The sequence below is a fragment of the Cornus florida genome, unplaced genomic scaffold, assembly GCF_030987335.1.
Source record: "Cornus florida cultivar Cherokee Brave unplaced genomic scaffold, ASM3098733v1 CherokeeBrave_3.0.0_Hap2_Chr11, whole genome shotgun sequence".
Classification (NCBI taxonomy): domain Eukaryota; kingdom Viridiplantae; phylum Streptophyta; class Magnoliopsida; order Cornales; family Cornaceae; genus Cornus; species Cornus florida.
The window spans coordinates 123,025,615-123,041,472 of record NW_026775581.1 but is presented as its reverse complement, the minus strand read 5'-3'; the positions used below and the strand labels follow the sequence as shown (position 1 = coordinate 123,041,472).

General features: G+C 35.0%; 2 pseudogenes; both read left to right on the top strand.

Annotated features, from left to right (window-relative positions):
- Positions 1–2,593: 2,593 nt before the first annotated feature.
- The window catches only part of LOC132282039 (squalene monooxygenase SE1-like), a 98,069-nt pseudogene continuing 84,804 nt past the window's right edge, over positions 2,594–15,858 (top strand).
- On the top strand, positions 9,589–9,687 carry LOC132287533 (small nucleolar RNA R71; annotated as a pseudogene).

Genomic DNA, 15,858 nt, shown 5'->3' with positions numbered 1-15,858 from the left:
CCAACTTTAAGTAGCATACCAAATAAAGGAATGGTTGGAATGGGCATTTCATTCCATTCCATTCATGCATACCAAACGTAGCATTAGTGTTTTGCACGTGTCAAAACATGTTATATTAAAATGGACAAAAATGACAAATCCTACGTCTCACCAAAGTTATTTTATACACATGCAGCACCATTGTTACATATAAACAATATTGAATTCATTTTTCTTTGCTAGGTTTTTTATTTGGGAAAATAAAAAAATAGTGAATTTTGGGAAGTTTTATTATTTAGTAATGAAAATTTTCAAATTCATAGACTTTGATCAAAATCTGACGTGGACATGAAAAAAATACTATTCAATTGTTAAAACTACCCTTAGTATCTTCAACACTATTTTTGTATGTGTAAGTACTATTTTTGTGCATAGAGATATCACTTTTGTGCACACATGTACTGTTTTTGTGCAAACCAAGTAATCAAAATGCTTTGCACAAAAAGTGATCATTTGTGCACAAAAGTGATACTTACATGCACAAAATTACTATCTTTGTACAAAAGTGGTACTTGCTTTATAAAAGTAATACATTTGTGAACAAAAGTAGTATCTCTGATCTCAAGACTAGTACTTGTGATCTGGTACTTATATGCAAAAAAATGATACCTATGTGGGCAAAAGTAATACTTACATGTATAAAAGTGGTACTTGAGGATACTAATGGTAGTTTGGCAAATAAATAGTATATATATATATTTTTTATATTCATAACAGATTTTGGTAAGTGTAGATTTTGATTCCATCTCCTCATAATAAAACCTCCAAAAGTTCATTTTTTTAAATAATTTTTACATTTTATTTCACTGCCTTTTACCGGTATGCCCCAAGGTTGTTGTTTGTGGAGTTAGGAGAGTGTCATGAGAATAACTGAGATTCAAACTTCAAAAGTTTCAAAATTAAGGACAATCATTTAGATCCATTTGTTTGAATGTAAAATATTTTTTTGTTGTTTGGTTGTTCGTAAAATATTTACGAAGAAAAAAAATATTAAAATTTAATAAAAATAATTTATTCATCAATTTTTGACAAATTATTTTAAATGTCGTATCTGATGGACTTGACTTTATCAGGCACTCGATCTCAATCTTGACGTTTGCTAAACACCGACAAAATAAAAATAAAAGAATATTTTATCTGAAAAAAAAAGAAAAATTTAAAAAGAATATTTTTCGTTTGTTTAGACTTATTTCGACATAAAATATTCTTAAAAAATTTTTTTTTTTTAAAAAAGAATAATATAATGTCAGGATATTAAAACGTGCAGGTGAAGAGAAAAGGATCGCAACTCGCAAGCCTAATACGTGGAAAAAAAATTAGGAAAATAATTAAAGAAGTATTAGGTGAAGATGTGTGATTAAACCGATTACAATTGATTACATATCAATGGCTTGGCTTTAAAACCATCGACCCAATAGACCTGTCAGCCACCTATTCCAAGATTTGTAGTTGAAGTATCATTTCACATTAAGTTAGCGTGAAAGCAGAGAGCTTCAAAAGATCGAAGAGTATAATTAGAAGATAGACTCGGAACTTGGATCAAAAGACAAGAACCCTGTCAGTCAAAACCAACCAGAATGCTGATTTAGGGGTCTTTCCATCGCCCACCAGTATTAGCTCATCGTCCGATCAACAGACTGCAACATTGTTTCTGTTACCACTCGCCTCTAACTCCAACTCTGACCATAACACCCTCTGTTTTCGCCAATAAATGGACCATCCATTCCACTTTCTCTCTCATCTTCCTCAATTAGGGGCAGAGCTAGGATTGCAAAGTAGGGAGGGCTAAAAATAATTAAACCCATGATTGCTTAGTGTGTCATCCATGCTCTAAATACATAATTATCATGCATCAGTTATTCAATTAAACTCAATAATCTACAACCTTCTAACACATTTACACTTCCAAACTCTAACGTATTTTCACAGTCAAGAATCCATTGAAGTTTACTTCATACAAGAATTAAAACAAACAACTACAAGAATGTAAGATTTATATGTTCCTTATCAATAAATTTACATTAGAAAGTAAGACCTATGTACTCCGCCCCTGATTAGTTATTAATTCATTAGATAGTAAATTACCCAATTTAACAAGAAATTATCTAGTCATCAACAAAGCCTTTTTTTTTTTTTTTTTTTTTTTACAAAAATAAAATTTAATATTTCACTGGATTAACAATAATAATCCATGATATCCATCCACTTATACCTTAGTGCCTTACACACGATGAGTTTAGGTCTTCTTCGATAAACTAACAATGTGTTTGATTTACTGGGCTGGGCCCTATTATATTTTATTATGGTTTATTTTGTGATTGGGCATATTCATGGTTCGTGGACTTGCTCATATTTAAGATTTAACCTTTGTAAATTTTATAACTCTTTTTATTTATAGAAATACTTTGGATTAGGCTGGGCTGATATGAAGAGAAAGAGTAGTACATGGACTTATAGGAACAATAGTACTAAATTTTTTTTTTCAATTGGACCTGGGCTATAACCCAAGTTAGCCCATTACTAGTTCCTCCCTTGTCCTCAATCACACCTCCCAATGACAAAGACCATCAATACCCCAACCTGCGGGGCCAGAGAGAGAAAAGGAAGAGTTGCCCACATTTGTAATTGTAGAGGAGTAGAGAGAGAAAGCGAAGGACCCAAATCTGACGTCATCATCGTTGGAGCGGGTGTGGCCGGTGTCTCCCTCGCTCAAACCAGGGTTAGTTTTCTACTAGCTTTTACCCTTTCCGAACAGTTTGTTCCCTCGGAATTTTTTTTTTTTGGTGGCGTGTTTGTTCCATTGAAAAGTTTTCAACGGAAAACAAGTAAACTTCAGGTCGGAATGTAATTAATATTAATATTATTTTTTATAATTTTTATTTGTTAGATTAAATATGTATTTTATTTTAGTTTAAAAGGATGGATTGGAATAGGAGTAATGGATCGACCTAAAGGGGTCTCATGGACTATCTGAATAGAGTGATTGTGGGTACGGATATTTACCCATATATGAATGGTTGTATGGATTTATATGGTTACAAACGTACATAATGATAGGGTATTATTTTTATTAATAATTATTTATTATTAATACTAATAATAGTAGTTTAGGTTAGTAGGTGATATATACATATATAATTATAAACTATGTATATATTTATTTATCATGACATTGTAGTATTATGTATTATATATTTTATTTTTCTTTCTGGACTTAGTTTTCAATTAAGATTAGGGTTGGTTTCTGTTTAAACTATAAATATATACGATGGTCTGCAATAGGGTTTGAAAAACCCTTACAGCAGCAGTAAGGGACGGAAGGATACAGAGAGTTTTTAGAGAGAAACTGAGAGAGAAGAAGCTAGGGTTTTGGCCAAGGATTGTAGGCCGGACCAAGGAGGAAGGTTGAAGGTTGTTCGAGGGTTAGAATCGGAGCAGAGTAATCCTTGAAGGCAATCACGATCGCCGGAAAAACTTAGGAAGACGGCGACGAGGTTTTTATTCAAAAACCACAGAGTCAAGTTCTTTTCTTTCTCTCTCCCGTTGGCCTGTGTTCTGTGCATGCCTAGGTAGTCTCCAGGGTTTTAATTAATGTTAAAACTGATCTTATAAGTATGGTTGTAGTGAATTTAAATGTATTGAATTAAAAGGTTTAATGGTTTATACATATTCTTGTTTTAATCATGATTTAGTTGATTTTTAAACTAGTTTTAATTCATGTCAATGATGTATGACACCTACATATAATTAATTATAGGACATAAATTGAACCTTAGATAGTTAAATAAAACAATGTGGAGGCTCTGAACTTCGCTGGAGGTGAAGAAGATTAGCAGTTTTGAAGAATATGGAGAAGGCTCCCAAGTGTATGGAGAAGGCTCCCATGTTAATGGATCAGGCTCTCAATTTGTGAGAGCCTACTCTCGCCCAGAAACGCATATTCAACAGTTTAGGGCACTGTTTGGACGAGGTGGGTTTTTGGAACTGTGTTGGAATATTAATAAGGGTTCTATATATTAATTCAAAGTGAATTAAAATCCTTTTATGCATAATCTTTAGTTGTGTGCTAATAATTTGAACAGTATCAAAGATTAAACAATTTTACATACGGTTAATAGATAGGAAGGAATAGATTGTTAAATTTTATTTTAATAATTTAATGGACTGTAGCATAGACTCCAAACATTATATTATGTTGTATTAGAGCCCACCTTGCATAATTAATGTCTTTGTGCTCATGGATTTAACAGTTGGAAAGTTTAACCGATCTTACATACTGTTAATGGATAGACAGGATTAAATTATTTTATTTTGTTTTAACAATTTAATGGGTTGTAGTATGATTTATAAATCATGTTTTGGATGCATAATAGAGTCATTTAATTATCAGACTTGTTTTATGCTTACTTTGGATTAAAATTGCTGAGGTATTAAACTTTAACCTGCAATTATATAGATTACGATTTTGGAATTTTAATTGCTGAGATATTAAAACTCTGTTATGCAATTACGTGGATTAAATGCTTGGGTTCTCTTTGCTAAACTAGTAAATAATGTTCTAGCAATTTACAGGGATGTTATTTTAGATTTTGGTTGATGAACTGTTTAAATTATGTTTCATCAGTTATATGGATTATGTGGATTGTATTTGATTTACTGTATGAGGTGTTGCATCATTTATGGATCATTTGCATTATATGCACCGGTATGAGACGGTGGCATATGGAGGGACGGATTAGATCAAAACGCTAATTCTTACCCATTCATACATACGGAATGGATTAACTAAAACAGTTAAATCCTACATGGTTGCATGTCCTGTCAACTAAAACAGTTGAATGACATATTGAATGGTTGTTTATATTTCTGTATTAGGAAGGATAGGGATTTAATTAAAACATTTAAATCCTAATTATATGTAGTGTCTGGACGACGAACAGTTGACTGACACAATATTGTATTTGGATGGAATTTATATATATAATTATGGTATCGCGATATGAGCTTGAGTCTCATAGTCGACGGTTAGGGAGCGTATATGCAGTAGGATGCGTAGCTGGCTATGTTGGTTAAGGTATACCCTGTTAGGCTTAGGTAGTCATGCCCACTCAGGTGCATTTTGCATGTTGCCTTCTATTCAGGTTGAGACCCTCATCATAGTCCAGTGAGAGTCCTGTAGTGTTGATATATATATATATATATATATATATATATATATATATATATATTTACATAGATATGGTTGAGACATTTAGGATGTATCTGCGTATCGGGTCTCTCTTTGGATTGTAGTTAGGATAAAACTTGTTCGTAGGATTGACCCACTATTATTTTTCAGGTAAAGGACGGTTCCAGGTCTTAGAGCTTGTTCGTGCTGAACAGAGACGGCTACTCATTTTTCCGACGACGTAGGAGTTTGCTTTATGGTCTCAGTCGAAAACTGTAGTCTGTTGTCAGCGGATGGAGACTGAGGTGGAGTAGGCTCTGTTGGTTCCTCCTAAATCTACTCTGGCTTTGGCTCGGGAATGGGGTCCTGGACATGAGATGGACCTGCCTGGTCGTCTAATCTCCGCTTGACTCTACAGTGATAATGTCCACGAGCAACTATTTTGACCCTAGCTATGGCCTACAAAATAAAAGGAAAACTTGCAGAACAAGTCAGTGCCGGTATAAAGATTTAAAGCACAGTTTATAGAGTCATGTATGTCAAATAAGATAGACAAAACAGATAAAGAACATGAATTTATGCAAATGACAAGGAATAAGTGACATGATGTGAAGCATGCTAGACAGTATAAGTATGGAATGCATCCAATGTGGAAAACACAGGCATTAAGCATGTATGAGATAGCATGAAACACAAGAGATGGTGTATGAAATGTGTGATACAAATCTGTGAAGTTCGATCGATCACAAAAATGTGAGATCGATGCAAGTTCGATCAATCTTGAATAAGTGAGATCGATCTGTTACAGATAGATCTGAGAAAAAGTTCGATCGATCGAACTGTAAGGTGAAATTCGAAAAGTCATAGATCTGTGACATGGATGGCACAGGGGCCTTACAAACAAGCTTATGAGCCCCTCTACACAACAAATCAACAATCTTGGTCACTTTCCATGGCCCGTGACCCCCAAAATCAAGAATTAAAACCAAAAATATAAAACGATATATATACGTATATATACATTTATATACATAGCTTCAAAGCTTCATCAATGGCAAGGTTCATCATCAAAACATCATAGATCTAACATATAAAACATGGATTCATGAAGAAAAAGCTTGAATCAAAAGAGGGATCTCGGATTTTACCCAGAACCGAGAGATGAAATGAGAGGGAGATGAAATCTGAGATCGGAGATGAGGGAGAGAGATTTGAGATGAGATGGAGTCGCCAGAGGGTTCGCTGGAGGTGGGGAAGTGAGTTGCAGCGGTGAGGGACGAAGATGAGGGTGTTAGATCGATCTGTGGTATCGATCTAATAACCCTAGGTTTGATTTTTAAAAACATTCCGTTACCAGTTCGATTGATCGAACTAAAATCTCAGATCGATCGAACTTGAATGATCTTTCCTCACTAAAAGACAAAATTGTTTTTGAAGTTTTTTAAATTTTTGAAAATTAAAAATGAAAAATATATTTTTTTGGATTTTTGAAAAATAAACAAAAATAATATAAAATAAAATATTTTTGGCATATAAAATAAAATAATATAAAATAAAATATTTTTTTTTTTGGAATTTTTGAAATATAAAATAAAAGAAAAGAAAAGAAAATATTTTTGGGATTTTTTTTTTTAAATTTAAAATTCAAAACAAAAATCAAACTTAAATCAAAATAGTAAATCAAAGAACAGAGATCAATCTCTCCAAGATCGATCTTAGAAAAACTCCGATCGATCGAACATGCAAAAACCTGCAGACATGTTCGATCGATGGGACAGAGAGGCCTTTTGCAGAGGGTAGATGCAGGTTCAAAATTTTTCTAAGTGTTGAGACTGCAGATTGATCTAAGATAAAGTTGGATCAATCGAAGAACTAAAGATCGATCTAGGAACAGTTCGAATAATGGGACAGAAAGCTGAAATATGCAGGTTTTCTTCGAACGATTGGACAGAGAGGTGATTGGATGCAGGCATGATGTTCGATCGATCGAACTTCCTTGGAGATCGATTGAACTGTTGCAAAATGCTTATTTTCAACATGAAAGTGCATGCAAACCTAATCACAGTTCCTAGTAATGTATATGCACCTAAAGCAAATATCTAAACTTCGCAAAAAATGAAATTTAAAATAAAAATGAGGGAGGAATAGGGTTGTGACACCCTACGAAATGTACTAGTATTTAACGTCTCTAGCAAGACGTTGGGCTTTTTTAGCCCGGATCAAACATCTTATAGTGCATCCCCTCCTTAATGGGGTGATAAGTACTTTGAACTTCACCTAACAAATGGTTCCCTAGAGAACTTGTTGGATTATGCTTAAAAGAAATTTTAGGTCCTTGGTCACAATGATCTTTGGGCTTCCATGCCCTTTCAAAACAAGATTTTGAAACAACTTTCTTGGAATTCAGGGTTGAAGATGAACTTTTTGAAATTTTGGTTTCTAGCAAAGACTCTATTCCTTCACATTCATGGTCAAGATATTTCTCTACAACATTCACTTCTTCATACTTGTCAAATGAATTGGGGGTCGGATTAAAAATATTCAACTTCACCTTTATGTGGCCAAATGAGATCTTCATTATCCCCGTCCTACAATTAATGTTGGCATTCGCGGTTGCCTAGAAAGGACGGCTAAAGATAATGGGAATTTGGCTCTTAGGATTCGGGACCGGTTCCATGTTAATGACAACGAAATCAACGGGAAAGAAGAATTTATCAATTTTTATTAATACATCCTCAATGATACCCCTAGGCTTTTTGATGGATCGGCCAGCAAGTTGCAAAACCACCGACGTCAGTTTCAAGTCTCCTAAGCCTAATTTGACATATATTGAGTATGAAAGAAGGTTAACACTTACTCCTAAGTCTAGAAGAGCCCGATTAATGATATGGTCACCGATGATGCATGAAGTAGTAGGTGAACCGGGGCCCTTGAACTTTGGAAGAGTGTTATGCTGTAAAATTGAGCTTACTTGCTTGGTTAAGACCACTTTCCTAGGTGTTTGGCTCTTATTCTTCCTCTTTTGGGTGCATAAGTCTTTTAAAAACTTGGCATAAGCCGAAATTTGCTTGATTGCATCCAAAAGTGGAAGATTGACTTTCACTTGCCTAAACACATCCATAATTTCATTTGTTTTGGCCTTTTGCTCGTCAATTGAAATTGATCCTTTTAAGGTATCCGAAAATAGAGCTTTTGGCTCAAAAACTTTTTCAGAAATTTTCTTTGAAGTCTCTTCAACACAAGAAGTTTTGAAATAATTTTGCAAATTACTTTTCATCAAATCAGTTTTCAAATTGCTTTTCAACACTTTCTCACTTGAATGATCATGCATATGTAATGAATGAGGAATATGATAAGAAACGGGACGGGTGTCAACTTTGGGTTGCACCGGTTCACTCTCTTCATTGGACATGCCTATTTGGTTGTCCACAATCTTCCCACTTCTCAAGGTAGTCACAGCATTGACATGCTCAATTGTGTGACCTTCCGATGAGGAATGAGTCTCCACAACATATTGTTGCTTAGGTGGGGCATTCAAAGGCATTTTCCCTTTCTCTCTAGCATTTAAAGTACTAGCTATTTGCCCTACTTGGGTTTCTAGCTTAGCAATGGATTGAGAATGAGAATGAAACAATTGAGTGTTCGCCTCTAGAGTGCCTAGAGCGGTCAAAACTTTCTCTTTAAAAGCGGGACTCCTAGAATTTCCTAGAGAATATGATGGTTGATTAGGAAAATGAGAATTAGAAAATTAATTTCCTTGTGATTGAAATGATGATCTAAAACCTTGGGAACCTTGGCTTTGCGTCGGAGGTGGAACATACTTCCCTTGAAAACCACCTTGGGAAGGGTTTGAGCCTTCCCCTTGGTTTCTCTAAGAGAAATTCGGGTGATTCCTCCAACTGGGATTATAGTGATTGCCATAAGGATTGTTCCCTTGATTAACAAAAGCTGCATTGACTTGTTCATGATGCTCATTTTACACATGTCTATGGGGACAATTGGAAGTAGAATGTAAAACACTTGAACAAGTCATACATGATTCATTGGATGCATGATGGGAATGGTTAGGAATGGAAGATACTTGATTTGCCGAGTTGGTTGATCAAGAATTGATCAAACCTTTGAGATAAGGATTTTATCTTGGCGGCTATTTCATTAGAATGGTCAACTTGATGTAAGCCAACATTCTTTCTTCCACTTGAATTCCTACCATTCTTAGAAAATAAAGTTCGATGCAAAGAATTTTCACTCATGCTCTCATAAAGACACCACACGTCATCCTCGTGCCTATCAATGTAAGAGCCACCCATGGAAGCATCAACTATGCCCTTGTAATTATCGGATAAACTCTCAAAGAAATATTGAACTAATTGTCATTTGGCATGTCATGATGTGGACACTTCCTAAGCAATTCATTGAATCTTTCCCATACCTCATGGAACGTCTCCCCATCCCCGTGTGAAAACTCTCGAATTGAGGTTCTTATGGCATTGGTCTTAGAAACCGTATAGTATTTCTTCAAGAACTCTTGTTGCATTTCTACCCAAGAAGTTATTGAGAAAGGCCTAAGATTGTTAAACTAATTTTTTGCCTTGTCTTTAAGGGTGAATGGAAAAAGTTTAAGCCTTAAGGCCTCTTCCGGCATGTCTGTGTATCTCACGGTGGAACATACTTCAAGAAACTTATCCAAATGCTTGTAAGGTTCTTCACCTGGAAGTCCGTCATAGTTAGGAAGCATTTGAATGGTTTGTGATTTGATCTTATAGTGGTGTGCTCTAAATGGTAGCAATTGAATGCATGTGGGTGCATTATATTCATTAGGCACATAGTGATATCTTAAAGCAAGGGGAGGATTAACAATTGGAGGTGCAACGTGGGCACATTGATTGCCTTAAACTATTAGAGGTTATGGAGCATACATTGACCTTGGCATTCCCAATGGAACTTGGCCTTGTTGTTGTGGTGGGTGAATGAATGGCCTCAGCATGCCTAATGGTACTTGCATGTTATCATGATGCACATTGGGGTGGATGATACCTTGTTGGTCTATGTGACCAAGGTCCTCCACATGGTCCTCATTATGTACTTTCATTGATGAAATGGATTGATTAGAACTTCCTCTTCCCCTATGGTTTCGAACAACAGATTTAAGATGAAAATTAAGAGGAACAAAAGTAGGTTTCAATGATCTACGACCATGCATGCACAACAAAACACAACAAACAACAAGTACTGAACAATCACTTCACCTTCGCAACAAATCAATTATCAAACTTCATCCACATACAATGATCCTATACTCCCATGTTATCAACAATATGCAAAGAATAATAAAATTGCATCCACGTGGGCTCATGATTTATTTAAGAATTGAAATATAAGCCTCCACGTGGGCCGACGATTTAACTACAGATTGAGTTAAGAAAGAACTTACAAAGGGTCCTTTAGCACTTCAATTCAATTTTTCAATTTTAGCCTTGCAATTTTTTTTAGATTTTAGCTTTTTCCTTGCTTTTGCTTAGCTCCTTAAAATGCTCCTTTGCTCACCTTCTAGCTCAATGCACCTAGTCAAACAAGAACCAACACAATAAGTAACCAAAATGAAAATAAAAATAAAGTAAAGACACGATAAAAAAAGTACTAATTCCTAATTGATTCCACAAATACGACATTGCCTTCAATCAATCAATCCCCGACAACGGCGCCAAAAACTTGGTGTTTTTGTCGTGGTTCACCAAAGCTTAGCAAAAGTGGAGATGTTTGACTAAGATGAGTGTGGCCAAGTTTTACATTTATAATTTGCCACTACTACCTTTCACTAAAAATATAGTTAGGGTGAGTAGGGATCGTCCCAAGGGATTGGTGGGTCGTATTAGGTTGTGGGATCGAGATTAGGGTTAGTAGGTCGAGTGATCAAAAGATTGGTTGGTGATTGAATTATACTACGATGCAATTTAAACTAAAGTAAACAATTAAATGCAATAGAAAGAAAATAAAAGAGAGAGATCTTGGGATTTAGAGACCACCACTAAGCATAGCTTTTCTACACCCTTAATGAATGATTAATAAAGGGGAAAACATGTATTGCAATAATAGTGTGTGTGTGTGGTTGTTCCAACAAGTATGGATGACCAATTAAGTATATATTGTCTAAGCAACATGGTGGATAGCATAATATATCAAACTAAGCCATTAATCTTTTCTTTAAGCTCACAATCCAAACACATCAGAAAGTTAGAGACATATGCTACTTGTTTTCATAAGTATGGAACATCAAACAACAAGCATAGATTATCCTCCCATTTAACATCTAAACTACAACTACACTACAATTAAGCTAATGACATGCAATTAAACTAATTAAACTAAGGGAGATGCACAATCCATCAAGAAATGAGTATGAACCATCAAATAAACCACAAGAGCATTCTATTAAGCACTATGTCTTGACAATCTCTAGATCTATAGCATCAACACACATAGACATGCATCAATAACACAAAATCTAGAGACAAACACATGAACATCTATTCTAGCATACATAGACATATGGATAAAATGAAATGATCAATTGGAAGCATTAAACTACACAAATCATTGAATAAACAAGATCTATATATATATAAGTGTCAAAACATGTATCACAATACAAATCCCCTAAAAAATACATAAATCAAAATGTAGAAAGCATGCCTAGGGCTAACTCTAGCCCCAAGAGGATGTCTAGCCACTCATGGATGGTGTCCTCCAACCCTTAAGGGCTAACTCCATGGTAGATATTGCTTCTCTTCTTGGTTGATAGAAGAACTCCAAGCTTGTGTCTTTAGCCTCCTCTCTTCTTTTTTTCCTTACTAAGAATATGATATGGAAATTGTGTCTCTAGTGTATGTATCTCTATGTATCAAGAAAATGGCTCGTATTCCTGATATAGGTAGGTTAAAATGTCACCCACCAATGAGCTGGGCTCGTACACCAATATTTCTTCCAATGATTGGATATGAGACAACTTTTAATGAGCTGGAAATTAAATTTTCTCGGACTTGAGGAAGTTTGATCGATTGAACTTGTAGTGAGATCGATCGAACATAGCTGATATCTATCGAACTTAAGCTGGATCGATCCTCTATGGCGGTGTTTTTTTGGATAAAGACAAATCTGAGATATTTTGAAGATATTTTTGGGAAAGAGACAAGTGTGGTAGGTGTGGTGGTACAAGTGGATAAGTTGGAATATTTTCGATCAATCGGAACAAAGTTGGATCGATCGAAATTTATGGGATCTTTGGATAATGACAAAAGAGCTTGGATCCATCTTGAAATGTCTAAGTCGATGAACTTTCGATCTATCGAATATTTCCTGAGATCGATCGAACTTGCTGAATTTCCACCACTTGCTTCATTTTGCTCCCACTTTGCTCCTTTCTTTGATTCTTCTCAAGATTGTTTCAATTATGCTCTTATTTAGCTGAATTAGCTTATTTTGGAGATAAGTACCTAAAAACGAAAATAATACAAAATCAATATAAAATGGGAAAATAAGATAGATAAAGGGTCCAGAATACCTAAGCTTAAGGGGTTTAAATGCGCGTTTTTCAGTGTTCATCAATTCGTTTGTCAGTGTTGGATTTTTATTAGGGGTCCACCAGATGAATTCCTGAGTTGTATCAGAATTGAAGAAGTTAAATGTATCGGAATAGTTTCTTATTTATAAAATTATTCTGAGGTTTCAGTTCCTGGATTATCATTTTAGTATTCTTTTCAGCAATTTTATTTATTCCTGTTTATCTTAATTGTATTCTGTGTTCGTTTAGTGCTAATTGTTTTGATATTCTCGGGTAGTCGGGCATGGGCCTGGCCAACCCGCATCCGAAAATCCGGGGGTATCACAGTTGGTATTAGAACACTCCAGGTTCATGTAATATCCTTAATTTTAAAAGGATAGTCTCGGCATTTTTAATATTTATTATATTGCATTTTTATTTATTTTATTGTCTTTATTGCATTTTTGTTTATTTTATTGTTTTTCATTTGTTTAATTGGTTATTTGAAATTTGAATTAAATTGGTTTTATGTGAATTATTTGGTTTATTAAATTATTAATTGTTGTGTCTATTTTCGTAAATTATTAATTGTATTATTTGTAATTCACTGTTTTAAACTTAGGTAATTAACTTACTATAATTCTTGTACTGTTAAAATTAAGTTACGTGAGTTTTTAAATACATTAATTGACTCACAGTTTCTTTTGGACATCACCTAGTGTAGCCGACATAGAATTTAATCGTAGGTTTTGTTTATGGGCCGACTAGGATTAAGATTAGGGCTCTGTCTCTAAAATTACAAGGATTAGGGTTTTAGAGTTAAACCTATAAATACAACCATTATGCTTTAGCCTAGGGTTTACAATCATAATTCATAATACATAAACGTGAAGTTAGTTCATAACACAAAGGGTTATGAACGGAGGCACTATAAGAATTGTCAAGGAGAAGAACAGTGAGTACTAAGGGAGGATTTTGATGGATTAGACCAGAACCAGAGGAGGCTAGAAGGTAGTTAGTGGTTGCCGGAAGTTAGGAAGACGGCGACAAAGTTTTGAGTCCAAAACTGCAGGCAAGTTCTTATCTTTCTCTTTCCCTTTGGCTCGTGTTTTGTGCACCTAGATAGTCTCTAGGGTTTAACTAATTAGTAATTGAAACTTACGTGTTTAATATATGCTTGTTGATGATCTGTTTGCATTGAATTCAAATCTGTTTACAGTTCGTGTATGGTTGCTCCCACTTCTGTTCATTAAAGCATATTAAAATCTGTTGTGATTTTGGTTACGACTCTTGCTTTTATCTTCTGTAAATGAACCATGGGGATGTTAATGGGATGATATAAGACTCCTAAGATCAGTTTGTGAAGAGGAATAGAGGGGTTGGAATAGAACTATAGTTTCAGTTTTGTTCCTAACGCGGGTTAGTTCGGTAGCAAATTTAAGTTCTGTAATTGATTTTAATTGTTGTTATCAAGCCATTGGGATGCTACTAGGTATTAATATGACACCGGAGAAGGAGCAGAGAAGCTGAAACGAAGCACCGGGGACTGAAGGCTCTCAAAAGAGGTGAGAGTCAGCTCCATAGAAGTGGGAGCCGGCTCCCACACAAGTAGAGCCAGCTCCAAGGACTCCTAGAGCCGGCTCTAGGCTGAAAAAGCCTACTCCCAAAATTTGGAGCAGGCTCCCTCTTCAATTTATGTTCTGTTTTGGTTTTTTTTAGTTTTTCTATGACTTGTTTAACACTGTTGGAGCATGGAGACTATTTGAATGGATCTGGAACTTTACAGAGGGACTAAGGAATGATTTTTGGGTGTTATTAAGACCCTAAATTGATTAAATTTTAATTCTAAATTAACAGAACAAACCGCATAAAATTTATGCACATTGTATACGGTTAATGGATGGATGATGATTTAAATGATTAAGCTTACTTTTGAATTTTCCAGTGGGATCTATTATGTTTGGAAAATTGTTTTAAATGCATTATAGGGTCATTGATGTATTGAAGTTGATCTATACATGCTTTGGAGGCTAATTGTTGAAGTATTAAATCCTTTATGCAACTATATGGATTAATGCTTGGTTTTAAATTGCTAAAGCATTAATCAATATTCTGCAGTTATTTTAGCAATGTATCGAACTATAATATGATTATAGAATTCATTTTAAATGCATGATAGAGTCATTGATATATTAGATTTGATTTATGCCTGCCCTGGATGCTAGTTGTGAATTATTAAACCGTTTCCAGCAATTACATGGTTTAATTCTTGGATTTAAATTGCTAAAACTTTAATCTCCTTTCTGCAATGATTTGGATACTGGTTTTAGACTGTAAATTACTATCCTATTATTTATGTTTTGTAATTTACATGGATATGGAGGATTGTATGTACCGGTATGGGACGGTAACATACTGGGGACGGTTTAGCTCAAAACGCATAAACCTAACCTAATAGATTAATGGAATGGATTGAAAGATATTGAATCCTAATTGTGACTAAGTCAGATCAATTGCAACTAAGTTGGATGACTTCCTGGATTAATGGATGGTAGTTAAGTCACATCAATTGAATAAGTTGAGTGACTAACTAGTTGGTTTATTGTATGTCAGTTTAATAAATATTTGAACTACATACACTAGTTTTGGACGGACTTTATATATATGTTTATGGTACCACGAGATGAACTTGAGTCTCAGACTCGTTGGTTAGGGTGCGTATATGCAGTGGATGCGTAGCTGGTTATAATAGGTTGAGGTGTACCCTATTAGGAATAGTTACTCATGCCCACCTTTGGGTGCGTATTCGCATGTTGCCTTCTATTTAGGTTGAGACCCTTATTATAGACCAATGAATGTCCCTTAGTGTGGAAATATTTATATATATGGATTAGATAGATATTGTGAGGTGTCTACGGTGTATCTGCGTATCGGGTCACTGTATGGTTTGCAGTTAGATTAGAACTTGCTCGTGGGCTTGACCCACTCCTTTATTATTCTTTTCAGGTATTGGACGGTTCCAGTCTCAAGCTTGATTGTGCTAAGCAGAGACTTTCATTCATTTCACCAGCAACGTAGGATTTCACTTCACGCTTTAGTCTTGGATTATTCT